The sequence below is a fragment of the Chiloscyllium plagiosum genome, chromosome 7, assembly GCF_004010195.1.
Source record: "Chiloscyllium plagiosum isolate BGI_BamShark_2017 chromosome 7, ASM401019v2, whole genome shotgun sequence".
NCBI lineage: Eukaryota > Metazoa > Chordata > Chondrichthyes > Orectolobiformes > Hemiscylliidae > Chiloscyllium > Chiloscyllium plagiosum.
Genome location: NC_057716.1, coordinates 101,659,326 through 101,685,744, shown reverse-complemented (window position 1 = coordinate 101,685,744; position 26,419 = coordinate 101,659,326).

Below are 26,419 nucleotides of genomic sequence, written 5' to 3'. Positions count from 1 at the left end.
ATCACCCCTCAATTTGTAGCTATGCCCCCTCATACAAGCTGATGTCATCATCCTAGAAAAAAGACTTTCACTGTCTACCCCATCTAATCCTCTGATCATCTTGTATGTCTCTATCAAATCCCCTCTTAGCCTTCTTCTTTCCAATGAGAACAGACCCAAGTCTCTCAGCCTTTCCTCATAAGACCTTCCCTCCCGACCAGGCAACATCCTCGTAAATCTCCTTTGCAAATTTTCATTGCTTCCACATCCTTCCTGAAATATCCTTCCTGAACTTTACACAATATTTCAAGTGCGGTTGCACTAGCGTTTTGTACAATTGCAGCACGACATTGCGGCTCCAGAACTCAATCCCTCTACGAATGAAACGAAACACACCGTATGCTTCTTAACAGCACTATCAACCTGGGTGGCAACTTTCAGGGATCTATGTAAATGGACTCCAAGATCCCTCTGCACATCCACACTACCAAGAATCGTTCCATTGACCCAGTATTCTACCTTCCTATTATTCTTCCCAAAGTGAATCACCTCACATTTAGCTGCATTGAACTCCATTTGCCACCTTTCTGCAGTTAATCCAAGTCTCCCTGCAACCTGTAACATTCTTCCACACTGTCCACTACTCCACCGACTTTAGTGTCATGGACTACAACATTGCCCATCTCAAGAAGGCAGCTTACCAACACCTTCCGAAGGGCAACTAGGGACGGACAATAACTGCTGGCCCAGACAGTGATGCCCATGTCCTGCTAGTGAGAAAAACAAAAACAAAACAAAGGTGACCTTTACTGTTTCAATATTTTGAGATAGTTTAAACTGAACTTCTCAAACTGCTGCATTTGAATTGAAACTTTGGTACTCCCAAATAATTAATCCCATACTAAAGGCATTGCATTAAAATCGCTGATAATTTGAGGTTACATTTACTTTTGGTAATTATAGGAGAATAGGTTAGATGTGAGTGAACAGAAAGCGGACCAAAGGCTGTTCCTCTACTTAGACATCGCATTCTTGTCAAAACCTATTTTAACATCTTGAAGATGAGTGTCAGACAAGTCTGCGTAATGTTTCAACAAGCCAGTATTATCACAGTAAAGCCTCAGGGACTCGCTTAAGAAAGATCGAGGTGAAAATGTTGACTTACTAAGTTGCTGGTAAATGACAATGGTGCAGGAAAAACTCTCACAGAGTTGGTTTGAGACAAATTCAATGAGTGAATCCTGAGCCCACGGTGCGACTTGGACTTGCGAGTGATGGAGGTTGTTACATGAAATTTATGGTATGAGCTATATCACTCTTCACCCTCCCCCGCCCACCCCCGAGTCCCCACATGCCCCTGATTTTCATTTCCATTATAGGGTCTGTAGTTTGGACTCAATAAAATAATGGCATTTCTGCTTCAGTTGGTACTGCCTGCTTTCCCCACCTCTGCCTGGTCTTTCCATGATGTGGAGGTGCCGGTGTTGGATTGGGGTGGGCAAAGTTAACAATCGCACAACGCCAGGTTATAATCCAACAGGTTTATATGGAGGTACAAACTTTCGGAGCGCTGCTCCTTAATCAGGTAACTAGCTACATTGCTTTTACTGAATTAACTTAAGGTAGGAAAAGCTTCAAATAGGGGAGAAAATCAGACAAAAACAACAAGGAACACATAACAAGCACATTCTGTGAGGTTTTCTTAATCATTCATGAGCCGAGGGTGTCACTGGCCAGGCCAGCATTTATTGCCCATCTCTAATTGGGCAATTAAGAGTCAACCACATTGCTGTGGGTCTGGAGTCACATGTAGGCCAGACCAGGTAAGGATGGCATCCTTCCTTCCATGATGGCATTTGTGAACCAGATGGGTTTTCCCCAAAAATTGGCAATGGATTCATGGTCATCATTAGATTCTTAATTGTAGGGGTTTTTTTTCCCCATTGAATTCAAATTCTACCATCTATCATGTCGTGATTTGAACCCAGAACATTACCTTGGTCCCTGGATTAGCATTCCAGTGATAATACCATTAGGCCATCGTCTCCCCTTGAGATGCCAGATCAAGAGTTAGATTGAGTTGTTTTTTATGAAGGATATGAAAAGGTGATAAAGAAAGGAAGAGTTTAACGGGAAATTGTTTAAAGTCTGCTTACCTCACAGCATAAATGAAGATAACAGAGTGGAATGGGGCACAGAAGTTTGGGTAATGAATTGGGTGATGATGCCTTTAGTGTGGGGAGGGGGTTGGGGTATGTGGGACTGGAGGAGATCACTGGAATAGGGAGGGTCAAAGCCCAGGAGGGATTAACGCAGGTGGATGAGAATTTAAAATTGAATGCAATGCACAATGAAAAGGTAAATTTGCCTTAGTCTACTGGATTATAGAGCTAGGGGGAAGTGAGGACTGCAGATGCTGGAGATCAGAATCGAAGAGTGTGGTGCTGGAAAAGCACAGCCAGTATCCAAGGAGCAGGAGAGTTGACGTTTCGTGCATTAGCTCTTCATTAGGAATGTCATCAGGATTATGATTAGAGATTAGATTAGATTACTTACAGTGTGGAAACAGGCCCTTCGGCCCAACAAGTCCGCACCGACCCTCCGAAAAGCAACCCACCCAGACCCATTCCCCTACATTTACCCCTTCACCTAACACTACGGGCAATTTAGCATGGCCAATTCACCTGACCTGCACATTTTTGGACTGTGGGAGGAAGCCGGAGCACCCGGAGGAAACCCACGCACACACGGGGAGAATGTGCAAACTCCACATGGCTGCTCTCTCATTAAAGAGAGAGGGAGAGAGATTGGAGGTGCTTTAAACTGAGGATCACCATTCCTCAGGCGAGGGGAGAGACTGAGAGAAGAGTCTTTCAGGTAACCTCAGCTGGTGCAAGGATTGGACCCAGGCTGTTGCCAGCCAATGCATTCAAAGATATTTTGTCAGAGTAAAGTGCTTGGGGATGTTCTATGTTCTGGACAGGTGCTATCCAGATGCATGTTGGTTTTTGAAGTTAAGTTTAACAGATGGCTGCGTTGTAACCTCATAATTTCCATGGAATGAGGGAGTTCGCTAAATAACTTGCATGAATTTGAATGAATCACAATTACAACAGTTTTGGACTTGAATATGACTTCTCCCTGTTCTCATTTTTATTTCCTTCACAGCCACTCAGTTGAGATTCGAAATGCCAATCCCTGTTCAATGTGGGAGTTCCCAACAGAAAAGGTGTGCTGACATCAACTTGTCAGACTTGACACCTGGAGCTTAAATGCTTACATGGTCAAATTTCCCTGAGTAAGTTTTACCTTCGGTTTCAGGTCTAGTTCCGCCAAAAAAAATTGGAACGCAGCTGATTTGCAAACGATAACGAGTGAAAACCAGAAAATAAAACTGCTGATGCTGTAAATCAGAAACAAGAACATAAATTCCTGGAAAAGCTCAGCAGGTCTGGAAGCATTTGTGGAGAGAAATGTTTCGGGTTGGGTGACCTCTTGAGTTTTCTGAATGGACCGCTCAAATTTCAAATCTAATGTTGATCTTGCTTTTTGTGCATCTTTGCAGCTTTAACATTTTATTCCTGACTCTGTTCAATCACCCTTTGTAAAGTATGATCTCCCTGTACTGCATGCAAAACAAAAGTTTTCACTGTACCCAGGTACATGTGACAGTAATAAATTAAATCAAATCAAATCAAAGAAAGGGAGGATGTGCCTTTGGAGGTCAATGGGCAGCAGAGGAGATGGGATGCATCATCGCAGTGGATAACAATATCTTGATTTGATGTCAGAAGTTTCCATGCCAGTTTTGTGTATTTCCATTAACTGTAAAATTTTGTTTCAGTTCAAGTTGATTAATGTTCTCTTTAAATAGTGCAAATGAGAATTGGTGACTTAAAAATGCCCCAGCCACAGGCCACCAGTGATTGGAAACAAGTAGGTACGACAAACAGTGGTATTGGAAAATACAACAGGGTCTTCAAAGAAATTGCAAGGTTGGGGGAGAAACTGAGAGGACGGAAATGAGACTAAGTGAGCCGGTGTTGCAGAGTGTTGGCACAGAGAGGATGGGCCGAATGGCCTCCTTCTGTGCTGGCAGCCAGTTTATAGGTAGTGCACACCAAAACTCCTCCTATTATTTTTGTTGTACTCTGACCAAATTCTAATAAATCAAACCATCTCTTGTCAATTACAACATAAACAAGCACTAAAGCCTACTGTCTTCAGTCCCACAGCACTGAACTCCAGCAGGAACAAACAATTTCCATTCAATCCCACAGATAGAGTTACTAATCAAGCCATAAAATGATTCGTAATTATCCACTTTATAATACTTTGTACACTAAGTGTGATTAGTCCATTACTGAATTTTGCTCGGAGATATCTAACTACTACTGTGGAAAACAGATGCAAAGTGTTTTCTCTGGGTTCTGATTCCATTTAATCTCTGAATGTCTGATTAACTGGGCTGCAGTACAAAGATTTGCCAATCTCTTGTTTTTATCTGCAGTTTTGTAGAAACCCTGACTCGAGCACAATCCTGATCCAAACATAACATTACTTGGCAAACTGCTTACGCATTTATCAAGGTTCAACCTTTAATGATATTGCGCCATTTACAGCTCACTCAAATCCTCTACATCAATGAAGACAGATCTGTTTGAGGGCAAGCCCAATATTCCAGGAGAAATGCTATGTAACCCAGCAATCGCAACAACCAACAATGATCAGACTCTGGGCAGGTTTGGAGCACTTTCACTTCAAGAAGATGTTAAACAGGAACATGCTGATAGATGATAATGTGTTAGAGTGGCAATAAGGGTTTAGATCAGAATGGTGCTGGCAAAGCACAGTAGGTCAGGCAGCATCCGAGGACCAGGAAAATCGATGTTTCGGGCAAAAAACTTTCCTGAAACAGGCTTTTGCCCGAAATGTCGATTTTCCTGCTCCTCGGATGCTGCCTGACCTGCTGTGCTTTTCCAGCACCACTCTGATATAAACTCTGGTTTCCAGCATCTGCAGTCCTCACTTTTGCCTCGTATAGTGGTAATAATCATAGCCTTAGCAGAGAGCAGCAGAGGATGGTGTATGGGGTAATATCGCAGCGCTCAGAGCCCTAGATTAATGCTTTGGACAGATTGTGGGTTCAAATCACAATACGGAAGTTGATAAAACTTGAATTCAGTAAATTGATACCTTAATGTGGACCAGGTGAGATGATTGTTTAAAAACCCACTGGGTTTATGAATGTCCTTTCACAAAGGAAGTCTTATCTACCTGGGACTCCAGGCAATGGAGTTGACTTGTTACTGCTGCTGGGGTAATAAATATCAAGTGAAACCTACATCCTGTGAGTGGATCCCCTAAAAAGGAGGACAAAGTTAAAAAATCACACAACACCAGTCCAACAGGTTTAATAGGAAGCACTAGCTTTCGAAGTGCTGCTCCTTCACTTCTTTCATGGTCATTCTAGCTGATAAGAGACTTAACAAATAATCAAGGTATTTTTCAATGTATAATTTCAGTTACATCAAACTGCAAACTTTTGCTATAAATTCTGTGTCTTTCAAGTGTGTCCTCCACAACCCCCTGATGAAGGAGCGGCGCTCCGAGAGCTAGTGCTTCCAATTAAACCTGTTGGACTATAATCTGGTGTGATTTTTAACTTTGTACACCCCAGTTCAACACCTTAAAAAGGAGGCACAGGATTGGCCCCTGAGCATGTTCCACTATTCCTTATCCATTTATGGGAACTGGCTGTCACTGGCCAGGATGTGTTACCCATCCCTAATTGCCCTTGAGAGCAGTTAGGTGCCAACCCCTTCGCAGTGGATCTGGAGTCAGGTGTAGGCCCGACTAGACAAGGGTGGCATGTTCCTTCCCTTCAGGATGTTAACGAACCAGATGGGTTTTTATAACGATCAATAATAGTTGTTCCAGCCATCATCATCAAGACCAGCTTGACATTCCAGATTTATAAACCAAATTTAGATTCCACCAGCTGCTGTCTTAGAATTTCAATCAGGTTAGTTCCCGGATTTCTTGAAATTCCGAATTACGAGTCGAGCAATATTATTGGCAAGCTACTACCTCCTCAATGAGAGCAATTATGGCTAAACTGCGGCTTGATCCCAAAACAGAACCACTAACCACGAATCACATTCTTCCAATTACTCTCTGTCTCCCTTCCAACTTAACTATTTCCCAATCATTCAGGTTAGTCATCGTCATTGAGTCATACTGCATGGAAATGGACTCGTCGGTCCAACCAGTCCACACTGACCATGTTCCCAAACTAAACTAGCCCCACCTGCCTGCACTTGGTCCATTTCTCAGTCATGAACTTATCCAAATATCTTTTAAATGCCGTAACTGTACCCGCATCTAACACTTCGTCTGCTACTTCATTCTACACATGAACCACTCTCTGTCTAAAATAAATTGCCCCCATATCTTTTTAAAATCTTTCTTCTCTCACCTTAAAATTATGCCCCCTAGTCTTGAAGATCCCCACTCGAGAGAAAAGACACCTGCCATTCACCTTATCTATACCACTCTTGATTTTATAAACCTCTATAAGGTCACCCCGCAACCTCCAACAATCCAGTGAAAAAGTCTCAGCCTATCCAGCCTCTCCTAATAACTCAAATCCTTCATCGCTGACAACATTCTGATAAATCTTTACTGAACCCTCTCCAGCTTAATAACAGTCCTTCCTATAGCTGGGCGACCAGAACTGGACACAGTATTTCAGAAGAGGCCTCACTAAAAGTCCTATACAACCTCAACGTGACGTCCCAACTCCTAAACTCAAAGGTCTGAGCAATGAAGACAAGTCCTATGTCCCATGGTTAAGTGTTAAAATTTGATTCATAACTCTAGCTATGAAATGTTTACTTTGGGAATATTTTATATAAATGCTTTAAGTAATTATCTCTAAAACATAATTAGAATGAGAAAACTGAGGGAGGAGGTTTCAATTCCAGCCTCAGGCGACTCTTTGTGTGGAGTTTGCATGTTCTCCCCGTGTCTGCGTGAGTTTCCTTTAGGTGCTCCAGTTTCCTCCCACAGTCCAAAGATGTGCAGGTTAAGGTAGATTGGCCGTGGGAAATTGCCCATAGCATCCAGGGATTTGCATGCTTGATGGGCTAGCCACGGGAAATGCAGGGTTACAGGGGTAGGGTAGTGGGGGGTAGGTCTGGGTGGGATGCTGTTTGGAGGGTCAGTGTTGACTTGATGGGCCAAATGGCCTGTTTCCACACTGCAGGGATTCTATGATCATTGAAACCCATAAAATTCTAGCAGGATAAGACAGGGTAAATGCAGGAAGGATGTTCCCAATGACCAGGGCGTCAAGATCCAAAGGATCACAGTCTAAGGATAGAAGGTAGGCCATTTTGGACTGAGCTGAGGTGAAATGCCTTCACCCAGAGAATGGGGAGTCTGCGGAATTCTCTGCCACAGAAAGCGGTTGAGACGAAAACATTGAAAAGTTTCGAGTCCAGTACGACCCTTCCTCAGAATGGCAAAGGGCTGCAAAATGGTGGTTTTTTTATGCAGATGGCAGAGGGGAGGTGAGGAGTGAATGGAACAAATGGCGAGGTGCCCAAAACTAAACTCATAGCGAGTTTTAATGATGGTCAAGGATGTGAAATAGGTGTAAATGTAGTTGTGAAAAGGAGAAACTGGGTCTGCTCTGAAAGCCAAATCAACAAGCCACAAACAAGACATGGCTCAGGGTGAACAGCATGAGGTAGGAGAGTGAGGTAATGGAAATTATAGTCAAAATGGAGGAGGGGGTCATACTCTGAAGTTGTGGAACTTAATGTTGTGTCCTAGAGCGTGTAAAGTGAGGGACAGTTCCTCCAGTTTAGTGAACTGGCAGCTGCGTGTCAATCTTTCTCTTCCCTCCTTTTCTATTGATGTCAGGAAGCCAATGCTCTTGACCTGCTGTCTATTTTGGTGCTATCCTGCTTTATCTCCCTCAGAAACCCAACAAAATGAACATCTACCCAGTGAGGCATTTGCTATCCGATCTGGGACAGCTGATGCGGGGCTTCCAAGCACAATGAAAGCAAAGTTAAGGGGAAGATTAACAACCAAACTGGCATCTTCCTTCCAAAGGTCCAAATAGATACTGAAGAGGGTGAACAATCTTAGAAATTCTCTACCTCAGAGGGCTGTGGAAGCTCAGCCATTGAGTGTGTTTAGTCAGAAATCAAAATATGAATAACACAAAGGGCTATGGGGATAGGGTGGGGAAAGGGAATTGAAACGGTCAAACGTGATGCATAGTGAAGTAGTCTTGAAGGCTGAATGGTCTAACGTGTTCGTACGCCAGTGCGTTAATGACAGTGAAACAGTGAATGTATATTAATCTGAAATGTTTTCAGTTGTCCTGCTGTTTTGTATAGCGACCAGCAAGGCACTGGTGAATCTGGAGTAATCGATGGAAACAGATCCAAGGCGATACACTGTTTATGTTCTTTCTGGCCCTCATTAGCATTGATGAGGAGCAAATCTCATCCAAAGCACTAACATCTGTTGGGCCAATTCACATGATTGTTGAACAATGTAGAACACAGACTAGTGGCTGGCACTCCCTGGCAGGAGGCCCAGCTCGTGGCTTTAAGTAACTCTGGGAGAGGGGGGTTTGGTGGAGGCTGTGGGTTCTAGGGGAGTGGAGCAATAACTTAGATTTGTTCTACATTTCCATCACTGACAATGCCAGTTGACCCTTCATTACTATCATCATAGAATCCCTACAGAGTGGAAACAGGCCATTTGACCCAACAAGTCTGCACTGACCCTCCGAAGACTATCCCACCCAGACCCATTCCCTTACACTATGTTTGCCCCTGATTAATGCACCTAATGTACACATCCCTGAACACTATGGGACAATTTAGCATGACCAATTCACCCTAACCTGCACATCTTCGGACTCTGGAAGGAAACCCATGCAGACACAGGGCAAATGTATAAATTCCACGCAGTCACCCAAGGCTGGAATTGAACCCGGGTCCCTGTCACTGCAAGGCAGCAGCACCAACCACTGAGCCACGCTGCTGCCCTAAGTCTGTAAACAGAATTAACATTTCTTCAGAAGGGAGAACATTCATACTCCCTGTTTCTTCGTTATTTAACAAAAAACAGTCAGCCACAGCAGCATTCGAGCTCATTCCCCCAAAGCATTAACTAAACCTGCTCTGTTTAGCTGAAGAAATCGGAGAAAAATAGCAGTGAGGTCGATGATCAGCCATCATCTGTTAGCAACCTGACAAAGGAGCAGCGCTCCGAAAGTTAGTGCTTCCAAATAAACCTGTTGGACTATAACCTGGTGTTGTGTGATTTTTAACTTATCCACCCCAGTCCAACACCGGCACCTCCACATTGCGTTTGAATAATGGAACAGGCTCAATGGGCTGAGTGACCTCTACCTGCTCTTATTTGATGTGTTCTTCTGGTTTTGTTATACAAACTTTGGCCTTATGAAGCCCATTCAAAGGCCAGTCAAACGTTGACGAGAATCTGGAGTCACATATAGGCCGAGTCAAGGTAAAGGGCCTGATTTCCTTCCCCCGGGAAAACGTGTTTACGTTTTTAACAATAATTTAACCCTTTCATGGCCATTATCCATTTATTTCTTTGAGTGATCATATCCAAGGGTGGAATCTTCTACTGGGTTTCAGTGTGGTGGGCTGTGACACAATTCCAGACAAAATCGGATGAGAAATCTGGCTAGGACAATCTCAGCTTTAGTAGCTGCTTGCATCATCTTTAATGTTTTTCACCAGTGGGAAGCTTCTGAAGAGGCAGCAGTAAGATGCCAATAAAGAGGGAATATCACTTGTTAGATTCCATGTTACCAGACCTCAGTAATACTTAGCTGAAAATGTGTTGCTGGAACAGCGCAGCAGGTCAGGCAGCATCCAGGGAACAGGAGAATCGACGTTTCGGGCATAAGCCCTTCTTCAGGAATGGCTTGAAGAAGGGCTTATGTCCGAAACGTCGATTCTCCTGTTCCTTGGATGCTGCCTGCCCTGCTGCGCTTTTCCAGCAACACATTTTCAGCTCTGATCTCCAGCATCTGCAGACCCCACTTTCTCATCAGTAATACTTAGCTTTCTTCTTTACCAACTGCGCCAATTATGGGGGAGGTCACTATTGAGAAATCTCTTCACGGAGATCCACCAGGATGCTACCTGGGATAGAACATTTATATTATAAGGGGAGGTTAGATAGTTCAAAGTTTGGGAGAAGATTTATAGCTCGGGTGCTTGTTGTTGTGGTTCTGTTTTCTCCGAGCTGGGAATTTGTGTTGCAGACGTTTCGTCCCCTGTCTAGGTGACATCCTCAGTGCTTGGGAGCCTCCTGTGAAGCACTTCTGTGATCTGGTTCTGCAAACCACTACAAATGCCGGAGGAAAAATCACAGAAGCACTTCACAGGAGGCTCCCAAGCACTGAGGATGTCACCTAGACAGGGGACGAAACGTCTGCAACACAAATTCCCAGCTCGGCGAACAGAACCACAACGAAGGTTAGATAGGCTTGGGCTGTTTTTGTTGGAGCAGAGTAGACTGAGGGATAATCTGATTGAAATGTACAAGATTGTAAGAGGCAAGGACAGAGTGGATAAAGAGCAGCTGTTCCCCTTAATTGAAGGGTCAGTCACAGGGGCAGGAGGTTAGAAGTGAATAAAAATTATTTTTACCCAGAGGGTGGGTTTCAGTCTGGAATATACTGCCTGCATATTAGGGTGTTAGAGGCAAATTGCCACACATACTTAAAGAAGTACCAATTGCCAGGAAAAACCCATCTGGTTCACTAATGTCCATTAGGGAAGGAAATCTGTCATCCTTACCTGGCCTGGCCTACTTACGATTCTAGACCCACAGCAGAGGGCACTGTTAAAGTGCCCTCTGGACAATTAAGGATGGGTGATAAATGTTGACCCAGCCAGTGATGCCCACATAGGGTCAGAAAGTCATAGAGATGTACAGCATGGAAACAGACCCTTCGGTACAATTCGTCCATGCCGACCAGATATCACAAACCAATCTAGTCCCACCTGCCAGCACCCGGCCCATACCCTTCCAAACCATTCCTATTCATATACCCATCCAAATGCCTCTTAAATGTTGCAATTGTGCCAGCCTCCACCACTTCGTCTGGCAGCTCATTCCATACATATACCACCCACTGCATGAAAAGGTTGCCCCTTAGGTCTCTTTTATATCTTTCTCTTCTCGCTCTAAACCTATGTCCTCTAGTTCTGGACTCCCCCACCCCAGGGAAAAGACTTTGTCGATTTATCCTATCCATGCCCCTCATGATTTTATAAACCTCCATAAAGTCACCGCTCAGCCTCCGACGCTCCAGGGAAAACAGCCCTAGGTTGTTCAACTACTCCCAATAGCTCAAATCTTCCAACCCTAGCAACATCCTTGTAAATCTTTTCTGAACCCTCTCAAGTTTCACAACATCTTTCTGATAGGAGGGAGACCAAGATTGCATGTAATATTCCAACAGTGGCCTAACCAATGTCCTGTACAGCCGCAACATGACTTTCCAACTCCTGTACTCAATACTTTGACCAATAAAGGAAAGCATACCAAACGCCTTCTTCACTATCCTACCGACCTGCAACTCTACTTTCAAGGAGCTATGAACTTGCACTTTTTCAGTGCACTCTGAACTTGCACTATGAACTTGTTCAGCAACACTCCCTAGGACCTTACCATTAGGTGTATAAGTCCTGCTAAGATTTGCTTTCCCAAAATGCAGTACCTCGCATTTATCTGAATTAAACTCACTTTCAAGGAGCTATGAACTTGCACTTGTTCAGTGCACTCTGAACTTGCACTATGAACTTGTTCAGCAACACCCACCAGGACCTTACCATTATGTGTATAAGTCCTGCTAAGATTTGCTTTCCCAAAATGCAGTACCTCGCATTTATCTGAATTAAACTCCATCTGCCACTTCTCAGCCCATTGGCCCATCTGGCCAAGATCCTGTTGTAATCTGAGGTAACCCTCTTCGCTGTCCACTACACCTCCAATTTTGGTGTCATCTGCAAACTTACTAACTGTACCTCTTATGCTCCCATCCAAATCATTTATATAAATGATGAAAAGTAGTGGAACCAACACCGATACTTGTGGCACTCCAGTGGTTTCAGGCCTCCAGTCTGAAAAACAACCCTCCACCACCACCCTCTGTCTTCTACCTTTGAGCCAGTTCTGTATCCAAATGGTTAGTTTCCCTGTATTCAATGAGATCTAACCTTGCTAATTAGTCTCCCATGGGGGAACCTTGTTGAATGCCTTACTGAAGTCCATATAGATCACATCTACTGCTCTGCCCTCATCAATCCTCTTTGTTACTTCTTCAAAAAACTCAATCAAGTTTGTGGGATATGATTTCCCATGCACAAAGCCATGTTGACTATCCCTAATCAGTCCTTGCCTTTCCAAATACATGTACATGCCTCAGGATTCCCTGAGGAGAATCCCTCAGGATTCTCTCCAACAACTTGCCTACCACTGACGTCAGGCTCACTGGTTTATAGTTCCCTGGCTTGTCCTTACCACCTTTCTTTAACAGTGGCCCCACGTTAGCCAACCTCCAGGCTTCCAGCACCTCACCTATGACTATTAATGATACAAATATCTCAACGGGGGCCCCGCAATCACTTGCCTAGCATCCTATGGAGTTCTAGGGTACACCTGATCAGGTCCTGGGTATTTATCTATGAATGAATAAAGAAAACCCAGATGAGCACTTGGCACATCATAACGTTCAAGGCTATGGGCCACGTGCTGGGAAATGAGGTTAGGTTAAAGGTCAGGTGGTTCTCACATGTCAGTTCAGACTCGATGGGCTGAAGGATCCCTTCTGCAGTGTATGAATCAGAGAGTAGGTGTGTGATAGATTGTGCTCACTGCATGCTGTGAAGTAGTTCCACGTTGCTCAGTGCCAGGCAGAGTTTCAGCGCACCAGCCTCCATATACCCCTCGTCCACGGACATTCAGCGACACCCAAACCCCTTGCGACCATCGTGGCACCTCTGCCACACATTGGCAGGCCACTCTGGAAGCACGGAGACTCATTGTGACTGGCACTGAAAAGGCTACAGCACAGACAGGCACTCGGCTCATGGGCAGGGCCATGGTGTACCTCACTCCCACGTCGCCCACCAGCCTGCGTGCACCACCCCCGCTTTGCCTTGCCCAGTAGCACATTGGCTCATCAGCCACAGGCTCTCAGCAGTGCAGTAGGAGGCCATTCTGCCCATCAATTCTGTACAGTCCCTCCAAAGAGCATCCCACCCAAACCCACCCCTTCTAGTCAATCCCTATAATCCTGTATTTACCATGGCTTGTGTCAGCTACTTCGCCTACATATCCCTGGAGATGCGGGACAAATCAGCATGGCCAATCCACCTAACGTGCACATCCCTGGACAGTGAGAGGAAACCAGAGCACCCAGAGGAAACCCATGCAGACATAGGGGGAGAATATGCAAACTCCCAATGCAGTGTAATGCCAAATTGTGGTCTTCCTTTGAGCAGACACACACACACACACACACATGCACACACACACACACACACACACATATGTGGTTGTCTGTAGGGATATGTCTGGGGGAGTATGCATGGCACACTGAGATGTCAGTATAACGGCATGTACCAGGTGCCTGTGCTGTAAACACACTGCGAACCAATGGGAGTTAGCCTGCAGTCCAGTCGAGACAGGGCTCCTATTGGTCATGGAGCACCGGTACCATAAGTTACGGACACAGTCTGCACACACAGGCTTTGACACGGTCAGTCATCCAGTTCAGATGGGTCTGTGTCAGGGAAACTGTCCCACAACAACCCAGGGCAGTGTGCAACAATCACCTCTGTCCAGCCAGCAGGGGAATCCTTCAGCATCAGTCAGGGAGCTGCGAACACAGTGATCCGGACTCTGCTCAGTCCCTTCCAGGGTTTGCTCGCTAAAGGCAGTCAGAGGTCTGGGATCTCTTACTCCTGCTCCCACAGATACACCAGGGAAGTGACTGATGCCACCTATGTAAGATCACCCCAGTTCATTTTGATTGTCAGCCGCATTGCTCTGGGTCTGGAGTCACACGTAGATCAGACCAGGTGAGGATGCAGTTTCCTTCCCTAAGGGAACAGATGCGTTTCCACCCCCACCCTGTCGATAATTAGCAGAGGCTTCATGATCATCATTGGACCTTCATTCCAAATCTTTATCCTTCCATGGCAGGATTTGAACCCAGGCCCCCAGACCATTGTCTATGTTGTTGAATTGATAATCGAGGGATAATACCACTCAGCCATCACCTCTACTTTTGGCTACAGTAGTATTCCAACTCCCAAAGTGTGTGCATGAGGAGGGCTTGGATTACACCTGAACAAGGCAGGCTTCAGGTAAGTGGGGGAGAATGCTGAGGTGGATCTGTGACTTCATCCATGGTCAACGAGCTGAAATCCTGGAGTTCCCTTCCCAATAGCATTGTGGCAACATTTGCGTCCCATGAAGTTCTGTTTCCTTTCATTCATGGAATGTGGGCATCGCTGTTTAGGCAGCATTAATTACCCATCCCTAATTGCCCAGAGTGCAGTTAAGAGTCAACCACATTACCATGGATCTGGAGTCACATGTAAGCCAGACCAGGTAAGGATGGCAGATTTCCTTCTCTAAAGGATATGAGTGAACGAGGTTTGCAAATAACTGACAGTGTTTAATTAGTCACCATTAGCCTAGCCAATATTGTTCCTCTGTTCAGTACGGGAAATAGGGATTATCTAGGAAACTATAGACTGGTGAGTTTCACATCAGTGGTTGGGAAGCTATTGGAGAGAATCCTTAGGGATAGGATTTACGTGCATTTGGAAAAAGCATTGTCTAATTAGGGACAGTCAGCATGGCTTTGTGTGGAGAAGGTCATGTCTTACTAACTTGACTGAATGTTTCGAGGATGTCACAAAGGTGACTGATGCGATAGAGCAGTGAATGTTGTCTACATGAATTTCAGTAAGGCTTTTGACAAGGTCCCTCATGGTGGGCTCATCCAGAAGGTTAAGATGCATGGGATCGACAGTGACTTGGGCACTTGGATTCAGAATTGGCTTGCCTAGAGAAAGCAGAGGGTAGTGGTGGAAAAGTGTTTTTCGGGCTGGACTAGTGACTGGTCCGTGACTAGTGGTGTTCTGCAGGGATCCATACTGGGACCTCTGCAGTTTGTGATATATATGAATAACTTGGATGAAAATGTAGATGGGTGGGTTAGTAAGTTTGCAGGCAATACAAAGATTGGTGGAGTGATGGATTGTGTAGAAAGTTGTCAAAGGATACAGTAGGATATAGATCAGTTGCAGATCACCTCTGTGACTCTATTACTCTATATGGGCAGAGAAATGGCAGATGGAGTTGAATCTGGGTAAGTGTGAGGTGCTGCACTTTGGGAGATCAAATGTTGAGGAAAAGTATACAGTTACTGGCAGGACCCTGAACAACATTAATGCACAGAGGGATCATGGGTTCAAGTCCATAGCTCCCTGAAAGTAGCCACACAAGTAGATAGGGTGGTTCAAAAACTGAGACAAAAATCAGGAAGTCCTGTTGCAGCTTTATAAGACTTTGGTTAGGCCTTATTTAGAGTATTGTATTCAATTCTGATCGCCACAATACATGAAGGACGGGGAGGCTTTGGAAAGGGGGCAGAAGAGGTTTACCAGGATGCTGCCTGGAATAGAAGGTATGAACTGTAAGGAGAGGCTGGAAAAACTCAGGTTGTTTCCTTTGGAGCAGCAGATGCTGAGGGGAGACTTAATAGAATAGTATAAAGTGACGAGATACATAGATAAGGTCAATGGTCAGAATCTTTTTTCCAGAGTTGAAACATCTCATACTCGGGGGAGATGCATTTAAGGGGAGAGGGGGTAAGTTCAACAGAAGTGTGAGGGGCAAGTATTTTACACAGAGTGGGCTAGGAGTCTGGAGAGCGCTACAGGGGTGGTGGCAGAGGCAGATATAATAGGGGTGTTTAAGGGGGTTTTAGATGAGCACATGAATATGCAGGGAATGGAGGAATATGGACCTAGGGCAGGCAGAAGGGATTAGTTTAATTCAGCATCATGTTCAGCACAATATCGTGGGCTGAAAGGCCTGTTCCCGTGCTGTATTGTTCTATGTTCTGTGATTTCATTTCAGAATTTTGAAAAAGAAATCTTTTTAAATTTTACCACCCACTAGGATGGAAATTCAAGCTGGTGCCAATGGCTCATGAACCGAGGCTTCTGGGTAGCTGGTCAAAGGTCACCACTGCCTCCTGTGCTCACATTCAGTGCAAAGGCCTACCATGACCCTCACTGAGAGAAAGTGAGGACTGCAGAGTGTGACCTTTGCAGGGGATTGAGAGATGGACTGTAATAACTGGCAGGCAAAAGTGACGACTGCAGATGCTGGAGATCAGAGTCAAGATTAGAGTGGTGCTGGAAAAGCACAGCAGGTCAGACAACATCCGAGGAGCAGGAAAATCGATGTTTCGGGCAGGAGCCCTTCCTGATGAAATAACTGGCAGTCTTGCCAGCTACGCCAACCCACCTGAGCAGGAATTGAAAAAGTAAATTAGTCTCTTCATGTACTTTTCTTTCTGTCTGAGCCTCCTGTTAAACTGTCAGAATAAAACGCAACTTTCAGGCTGAGAAAGGTTAGTGTAATGTTAGTAGTGTCCTGTAGTTTGTTTAAAGTGTAAAGCCTTGTCTCGCCTCCGAGTGGAAGGGTTTTGCTTCACGTTCCCCTTGCGATACATGAACAGGAGGTGACAATGCGAGCACAGTGCTGAGAGTGGTGCTGGAAAAGCACAGCAGGTCAGGCAGCATCCGAAGAGCAGGAGAGTCGACGTTTCAGGCAAAAGCTCTTCATCAGGAATGAGCCCTTCCTCATTCCTGATGAAGTGCTTTTGCCTGAAATGTCAATTCTTCTCCTCCTCGGATGCTGCCGGACCTGCTGTGCTTTTCCAGTACCACACTCTTGACTCTATTCTCCAGCACCTGCAGTCCTCACTTTCGCTCTGAAGGAGTGCTGCACTGTCAGCAACGCCATCTTTCAATGAAACATTATGTCAAGGCTGCGCTCCCATTCAGTAGGATCACGGCTGATCCAATATTCCTCACGTCCATTTCCTGCATATTCCCTAAAAGTCTTGATTCCCCGAAGAATCTATCTCCACCTCAATTATACCTAAGGGTTCTCAGGGGATTCCAGAGGTCATGGATAGCACGTTTCGTGATTTGGTCACACCGCAGATTCAGATTGCTGAGGAAGAAAGCAAACATGTGACCAAAAGGCAGAGAAAGAGCAGGAAGGCAATGCAGGTGTCCCCTTCGGCCATCTCCCTCCAAAACAGGTACACCATTTCAAATACTGTTGGGGGAAATGGCTCACCAGGGGATGGCAGCAGTAGCCAGGTTCATGGCACAATGGCTGGCTCTGCTGTACAGAAGGGCGGGAAAAAGAGTGGAAGGGCAATAGTCATAGGGGATTCAATTGTAAGGGGAGTAGATAGGCATTTCTGTGGTCAAGAACGAGGCTCCCGAATGGCATGTTGCTTCTCAGGTGCACAGTTCAGGGATGTCTCAGATCAGCTACAGGACATTCTGAAGGAGGAGGGTGAACAGCCAACTGTCATGGTGCATACAGACACCAATGATATAGGCAAAAAAACATGGGATGTTGTCCTACAAGGAGAATTTAGGGACTTAGGAGCCAAGTTAAAATGTAGGACCTCAGAGATAGTACTTTCAGGACTGCTACCAGTGCCATGCACTAGTCAGAGTAGAAATGAAAGAACAGGAAGGATGAATGCATGGCTTGAGAGATGGTGCAGGAGGGAGAGGTTCAGATTTTTTGGGGGGCATTGGGACCGGTTCTAGAAGAGGTGGAACTATTACAAATTGGTCAGTCTATACCTAGGCCAGACTGGAACCAATGCCCTTGGGGGTGCTTTTGCTAATGCCACTGGGGAGGGTTTAAACTAATCTGGCAGGGGGTTGGGAACCAAAGGAGGTTAGAGGGCAGTAAGGAAGCAGTAAGTAAGCCTGTAAGGAACGAGATAATGAAGTCAGTGTGACTAAAGGGAAGAGGAGGCAGGGACTAGATAATGAACGCAAAGGGACAGGCGGTCTGAGATGCATTTGTTTTAATGCAAGAAATGTAATTAGATTAGATTACTTACAGTGTGGAAACAAGCCCTCCGGCCCAACAAGTCCACACTGATCCTCAGAAGAGCAACCCACCCAGACCCATTCCCCTACATTTACCCCTTCGCCTAACACTACGGGCAATTTACCATGGCCAATTCACCTGACCTGCACATCTTTGTAACTGTGGGAGAAAACCGGAGCACCCAGAGGAAACCCACACAGACACGGGGAGAACGTGCAAACTCCACTCAGTTGCCTGAGGCGGGAATTGAACCCGGATCTCTGGTGGTGTGAGGCAGCAGTGCCACCGTGCTGCCTAATAGGTGAAGTAGATGAACTTAGGGCTTGGATTAGTACCTGGGTGCATGATGTTATTGCTATTACTGAGACTTGGTTGAGGGAAGGGCATGATTGGCAACTAAATGTCCCAGGATATAGATAGGGAGGAGGGTAAAAGGGGTGGAGGGGTTGCATTACTGGTCAGAGAGGATACCACAGCTGTGCTGAAGGAGGGCACTATGGAGGACCCGAGCAGTGAGGCAATGTGGGCAGAGCTCAGAAATAGGAAGGGTGTGGGAACAATGTTGGGGCTGTACCACAGGCCTCCCAACAGCGAGTGTGAGATAGAGGTAGAAATATGTAAAGAGATTATGGAAAGATGTAGGAGCAATAGGGTGGTGGTGATAGGAGATTTTCATTTACAACATTGACGAGGATTCACTTAGTGTTAGAGGATGACATGGTGCAGAATTTGTAAGGAGCATCCAGCAGGGTTTTCTAGAGCAGAATGTAAATAGTTCAACTCGTGCAGGGACCATCCTGGACCTGGTGTTGGGAAATGAGCTCAGCCAAGTGGTTGAAGTTTCAGTAGGGGATTACTTTGGAAAAGTGATCAGAATTCCATAAGTTTTAGAATACTCATGGACAACAACGAGAGTGGGCCTAAGAGAAGAGTGCTAAACTGGGGGAAGGCCAACTATATCAAAATTCAGAAGGAGCTGGGGAATGTGGATTGGGCCTGCAGATGTTGGAGATCAGAGTCGAGATTAGAGTGGTGCTGGTAAAGCACAGCAGGTTAGGCAGCATCCGAGGAGCAGGAAAATAGACATTTCGGGCAAAAGCCCTTCATCAGGAATGAAGACAGGGTGACTCCAGGGTGGAGAGATAAATGGGAGAGGGGCGGGGCTGGGGAGAAGGTAGCCAAGAGTACAATAGGTGGATGGAGATGGGGATGGAGGTGATAGGTCAGAGAAGACTCTTGGCTACCTACTCCCCAACCCCACCCTCATTTATTTCGCCACCCTGGAGGCTCCCTGTCCTTCGTTCCTGATGAAGGGATTTTGCCCAAAATGTCGATTTTCCTGCTCCTTGGATGCTGCCTGACCTGCTGTGCTTTTCCAGCACCACTCTGATCCAGCATCTGCAGTCGTCACCTTTGGCTGCCTGATTGGGAGCAGCTGTTTGAAGGTAAATCCACATTTAATATGTAGGAGGCTTGAATTGAATTGAATTTATTGTCCCGTGTACCGAGGCACAGTGAAAAGCTTTGTCTTGTGAGCAATACAGGCAGATCACAGAGTTAAATAGCATAGATAGTAAATAATAGGTAAACAGTGACAAAAACAAAAATACAGGTACAGGCGATTGTTAAGAGTTTGTGAGTCCATTCAGTATTCTAACCACAATAGGGTAGAAACTGTTGTGAAACCGGCTGGTGCGTGTGTTCAGGTTTCTGTACCTTCTCCCTGATGGTAGAGGTTGTAGAAAAACATTACCAGGGTGGGATGGATCTTTGAGAATGCTGGTGGCCTTTCCTTGACAGCGGGCCTGGTAGATGGATTCTATAGATGGGAGGTTGGCCTTTATGATTGTCCGGGCTGAGTTCTCCACTCTCTGTAACCGTCTCTGATCTTGAACGGTACAGTTGCCATACCAGGTAGTGGTACATCCAGACAGAATGCTCTTAATGGCTCACCTATAAAAGTTGGCGAGGGTATTCGCCATCATGCCCAAATTTCCTCAGCTGCCCAAGGAAGAAGAGACGTTGTTGGGCATTTGTAACCAGTGCGTCCACATGAAGAGTCCAAGAAAGCTTGTTTTGGATGACAGCTCCCAGGAGCTTGACACTCTCCACTCTTTCCACCTTTGTGCTGTTAATGTGTAGGGGGGTATGAGTAACATCCCGCCGAAAGTCAATAATGAGTTCCTTGGTTTTGCCGGCATTGAGAGCTAGGTTGTTTTCAGTGCACCATTTTTCCAGATCTTCCACTTCCCGTCTGTAGTCTGTTTCGTCGCCATCTGAGATTCAACCGACTATGGTGGTGTCATCAGCGAACTTGTAAATGGCATTAGTCTGGTATTTGGCAACGCAGTCGTGGGTATACAGTGAGTACAGTTGGGAGCTGCGTATGTACCCCTGGGGGGCTCCAGTGTTGAATGTTAGTGAGGATGAAACATTGCAGCCTGTGGGTCAGGAAACTGAGGATCCAGTTGCAGAGAGTGGGGCTTAGTCTGGGATCACTAAGTTTAATAATCAGCCTCGAGGGGATAATAGTGTTGAAAACTGAACTGTAGTCAATGAGTAGCTGTTCATGGTGTCAAGATGTTCTAAGGGGAAGTGAAGGGAAAGTGATATGGCATCTGACGTGGATCTGTTGGTCCGAAAGGCAAATTGGAGTAGGTCAAGAGTAGGGGGGAGGCTGGAGTTGATTAATGCTATGAGCAGCCTTTCAAAGCAGTTCAATACCACTGCAGTTAAGGCCACTGGGCGGTAGTCATTGAGACATGCTGCATGAGCCTTCTTAGGCACAGGGATGATGTTGGCCCTCTTGAAACAGGCAGGGACAGTGGCCTGCTGCAGGGAGAGGTTGAAGATGTCCGAGAAGACCTCTGCCAGTTGATCTGCACATGCTCTAAGGAGAGGTTGCTTAGAGCGCAGAGCAGATATGCCCTTATGAAAATAAGAGATAGAAATGGCAAAATTAGAGAACCATGGATGACAGGTGAAATTGTGAGACTAGCTAAGAGGAAAAAGGAAGCATACCAGGTGGTCTAGATGACTGAAAACAGATGAAGCTTTGGAAGAATATTGGCAAAGTAGGACCAATCTGAAATGAGGAATTAGAGGGCTAAAAAGGGTCATGAAATATTTTTAGCAAGCAGCATTAAGGAAAATCCCAAAGCCTTTGATTCGTATCTGGGAGAAAGAGGCTAACTGGAGATAAGGTTGGCCCACTCAAGGACAAAGAAGGAAAGTAACACGTGGAGTCAGAGAAAACGGGTGAGATTCTTAATGGGTACTTTGCATCGGTATCCACCGAAGAGAGGGACATGACGGATGTTGAGGTTAGGGATAGATGTATGATTACTCTAGGTCAAGTTGGCATAAGGAGGGAGGCAGTGTTGAGTGTTTCTAAAAGGCATTAAAGTGGACAAGTCCCCAGGTCCGGATGGAATCTATCCCTGGTTACTGAGGGAAGCGAGAGAGGAAATAGTTGGGGCCTTAACAGATATCTTTGCAGTATCCTTGAACACGGGAGAGGTCTCGGAGGACTGGAGACTTGCTAATGTCGTCCCCTTGTTTAAGAAGGGTAGCAGGGATAATCCAGGTAATTGAGGAGAAAGTGAGGTCTGCAGATGCTGGAGATCAGAGCTGGAAATGTGTTGCTGGAAAAGCGCAGCAGGTCAGGCAGCATCCAGGGAACAGGAGAATCAACGTTTCGGGCATAAGCCCTAATCCAGGTAATTACAGACCAGTGAGCCTGACATCAGTGGTAGGGAAGCTGCTGGAGAAGATACTGAGGGATTGGATCTATTCCCATTTGGAAGAAAATGGGCTTATCAGAGATAGGCAACATGGTATTGTGCAGGGAAGGTCATGTCTTACTAACTTAATAGATTTCTTTGAAGAAGTGACAAAGTTAATTGATGAAGGAAGGGCTGTAGATGTCATATTATGGACTTCAGTAAGATATTTGATAAGGTTTCCCATGGGAGGCTGGTGGAGAAAGTGATCTTGCATGGGGTGTACTGGCTAGATGGATAGAGAACTGGGCAACAGGAGACAGAGTGTAGTAGTGGAAGGGAGTTTCTCAAAATGGAGAACAGTGACCAGTGGTGTCCCTCAGGGATCTGTATCGGGACAACTGTTGTTTATGATATACGTAAATGATCTGGAGGAAGATATAGGTGGTCTGATTAGCAAGTTTTCAAAAGACACTAAGCTTGATGGAGTCGCAGACATTGAAGGGGACTGTCAGAGAATACAGCAGAATATAGATAGATTGGAGAGTTGGGCAGAGAAATGGCAGATGGAGTTCAATTCAGGCAAATGTGAGGTGATGCAGTTTGGAAGATCCAATTCAGGAGCGAACTATAAGGTAAATGGGAAAGCCCTGGGGAAAACTGATGTACAGAGAGATCTGTGTGTTCAGTTCCATTGATTCCTGAAGGTGGAAACACAGTTCGATAGAGTGGTCAAGAAAGCACACTGCATGCTTTCCTTCATCGGACAGGGTATTAGGTACAAGAGTTGGCAGGTCATGTTACAGTTGTATAAGACTTTGATTCGGCCATATTTGGAATACTGCGTACAGTTCTGGTCACCACATTACCAAAAGGATGTGGATGCTTTGGAGAGGGTGCAGAGGAAGTTCGCCAGGATGTAGCCTGCTTATGGAGGGTGCTAGCTATGAGGAGAGGTTGAGTAGATTAGGATTACTTTCATTAGAAAGACGGAGGTTGAGGGGGGAACCTAATTGAGGTCTACCAAATCATGAGAGGTATAGACAGGGTGGTTAGCAAGAAGCTTTTTCCCAGAGTGGAGGAACTCAATTACTAGGGATCATGAGTTCAAGGTGAGAGGGGAAAAGTTTAAAGGAGATATGCATGGAAAGATCTTTACACAGAGGTTGGTGGGTGCCTGGAATGCATTGCCAGTGGAGATGGTAGACGCGGGCACAAAAGCATCATTTAAGATCTATAGAGACAGATGCATGAGCAGAGGGATACAGACCCTGAGAAAATAGGCGACAGGTTTAGATATAGGATCTGGATTGACGCAGGCTTGGAGGGCCAAAGGGTCTCTTCCTGTGCTGTGATTTTCTTTGCACTTTGTTCGCTGTATCTACAATGAGGTTTGCAGGGGTTTGTGTGGGTGGTGCCCTTAATTTTCAACCACTTCTTTCTGGGGTGAGACAGGAAACAGAGCATCAGGGCTTCACCATGTTGCTTTTTGTGAGAGCTTGCTGTGTGTGGGTTGACTGCCATGTTTTCTCCGTTATGACAGTGGCTGCGCGCCAGAGATCTAAAATGGGTTGAGGGAAATTTGAAGTCGGTGATCATCTGTTTATCGTTTGCCAGTGTTTCTCAAGTGATTTGTTATCATTTCTTGCAGAGAAAACAGAAAATTGTTGTTGAATCATGGCGGATCTGGCTGTATCTATGGAGAGAGAAACACAGAGTTGCCGTTTCGGGTCCAGTGACCCTTCTTCAGAACTAACGCTGACTGAGGATTGTGCATCAAGAGAAGTCTTTTTTTCCCCCCCGAGTACAAGGAAGATTTGATGGGGGAATGGGTAGAGGTAGAGATGTCAGTTGAAATGGATAACACCTACTCATCAGCCTCATTTTCCAACCACTGAATTGGTCCTGCATTGGATTCACGGGATCTGTCTTGATTATAGGCGCTGGAAGTACTAAAGAAAAAGTAACTAAGTCATGGGAGAGAAAGAAATAATGTCTCAGCAGGGTGCGAGGGGGTTGCCAAAGCAGAGGAACAGCACGTGTTCCTGCCAAAGATCCCTAACCAGCTCTAGGATTCACTGCTCTCTCTGAGCGAACATCTGGATGCCAGCTGTAGAGACAACTGGGTGCATCCTCCTTGTGGACAGACTGCCCCCTGCTGCACAGAAATTGAAAGAACATTCTGGAAAGTGACCATTCTCCAGCATCAAATCAAAAATGCCTGGACCCTGACAAAACCAACACCCAGTGCCTTCCATCTTCATTCACCTGCAAAAGAATCTTGCAACTGGGTTGTGTTGCTTGGCAAAAGAATTACCAGCGGAAGGAGGCCATTCAGCCCTCACAGCCTGCTCTGCTAGATTGTGGCTGATCCGATTGCAGCCTCAAATAGACATTTCCCACTCGTCAAGGGACACCGATATATGAATTAGGAGCAGGGATAGGCTATTCGGGAGACCCTCACTTTTATTCACATAAGGGACATTGACAGAGTTAATAGACAAGGTCTTTTCCTCAGGATTGGGAGTCCAAAACAGCAGTTCTATTTCTCAGCAGCAGCAGCAGCAGCACGAAGAGTGGGAGCATGGACAAGGGGCCTATCGGAAGTGGCGAGTCACTGATTTGAGCCTTTAAAAACTTACCTCAAGTGCGGGAGTCCTCCATTTCTGATTATCAGCAGCAGCGGCATGAAGGGCGGGAGCTTGCACCAGGGGCCTGCTGGGAGCAGGGAGTCACTGATTTGAGTCTTTATATCTGACATCGGAGAGCAGAGGTTTCTGGGAAAGGAGGGACTTGTTTTTTTATTTCCCTCCACCTATATAAGTCAGTGTTTTCTAAACCTGAGACCCTACCTTTGTAGGGCCTCCCACCCATCCACCTCCTCTAACCTTAAAGACCAGGGACATATCAGGTAAGCGTCTCCTTTTTACTTTATGATAAGGGGACTAGCAGGAATGGCAGTGCAAGGAGAGGACTGTTCCTCCTGCAGGATGTTTGAGGTCAGGGACACCATTAGTGTCCCATCCAAGTACATCTGTTGGAAGTGCACCCAACTCTCGCTCCTCCAAGACCGCATTAAGGAACTGGAGCAGGAGCTGGATGAACTTTGGATCATTCGGGAGGCAGAGGCTGTGATAGATAAGAGTTATAGGGATGTAGTTACTCCTAGGCACGAAGAAAGATGGGTAACTGTGTGAAGGGGAAAAAACAGTCAGTGCAGAGATCCCCTGTGGTCATTCCCCTGAAAAAACATGTATACCGCTTTGGATACTGATGGGGGTGGGGGGGAATGACTTACCAGGGGCATGCAGTGGAGTCCAGGTCTCTGGGAGTCTGTCCCAGTTGCACAGATGCGAAGGAGGGAAAGGAGGAGAGTGTTAGTCACTGGGGACCCAATAGTTAGAGGCTCAGATAGGTTTGTTGGGGATGAACGAGACTCACGGTTGGTGTGTGCCAGGGTCTGTGATGTCTCGGATTGTGTATTTGGGGTCCTGAAGGGAGAGGGTGACCAGCCTCAAGTCGTGGTCCATGTAGGTACCAACGACATGGGTAGAAAGAGGGATAGGGATGTAAGGCAGGATTTCAGGGAGCTAGGGTGGAAGCTGAGAACTAAAACAAGCAGACGTGTTATCTCTGGTTTGTTACCCGTGCAACGTGATAGCGAGGCAAGGAATAGGGAGAGATATCAGCTGAACACATGGCTGCAGGGATGGTGCAGGAGGGAGGGTTTCAGGTGCTTGAATAATTGGGGCTCATTCTGGGGAAGGTGGGACTTGTACAAACAGGACAGTCTTCACTTGAACCAGAGGGGTACTAATGTCCTGGGTGGGAAATTTGCTGGTGCTATTCGGGGGGAGGGGTGGGTTTAGAACATAGAACATAGAACATAGAAGAATACAGGGAGAGGGGTACTAATGTCCTGGGTGGGAAATTTGCTGGTGCTATTCGGGTGGGTTTAAACTAGTTCAGCAGGGGGATGGTAACCTGAGGAGTAGTTCCAGTGCATAGGAGGATGAGAGTAGGAAGGACAGGGACAGGGTTTCAGGGTCACAGGAATGTGCTGGCAGACAGCGAACTGGTTTGAAATGTGTCTACTTCAATGCCAGAGTATTCGCAATAAGTTGGTGAGCTTGCAGCATGGATAGGTACCCAGGATTTGGATGTTGTGGCCATTTCGGAGACATGGAGAGAGCAGGGTGAGGAATGGATGTTGCAGGTTCCAGGGTTTTGATCTCTCATTAAGAACAGCCAAAGCGGTAAAAGAGGGAGAGGCGTGGCCTTGTTAGTCAAGGATAGTATAACGGTGGCTGACAGAACTTTTGATGAGAACTCGTCTACTCAAGTAATGTGGGCTGAGGTTAGAAACAGGAGAGGAGAGGTCACACTGCTTGGAGTTTTTTTTACAGGCCTCTGCAGAGTTCCAGGGAGGTGGAAGAGAGGATTTGCAAAATTATTCTGGGTAGGAGTGAAAG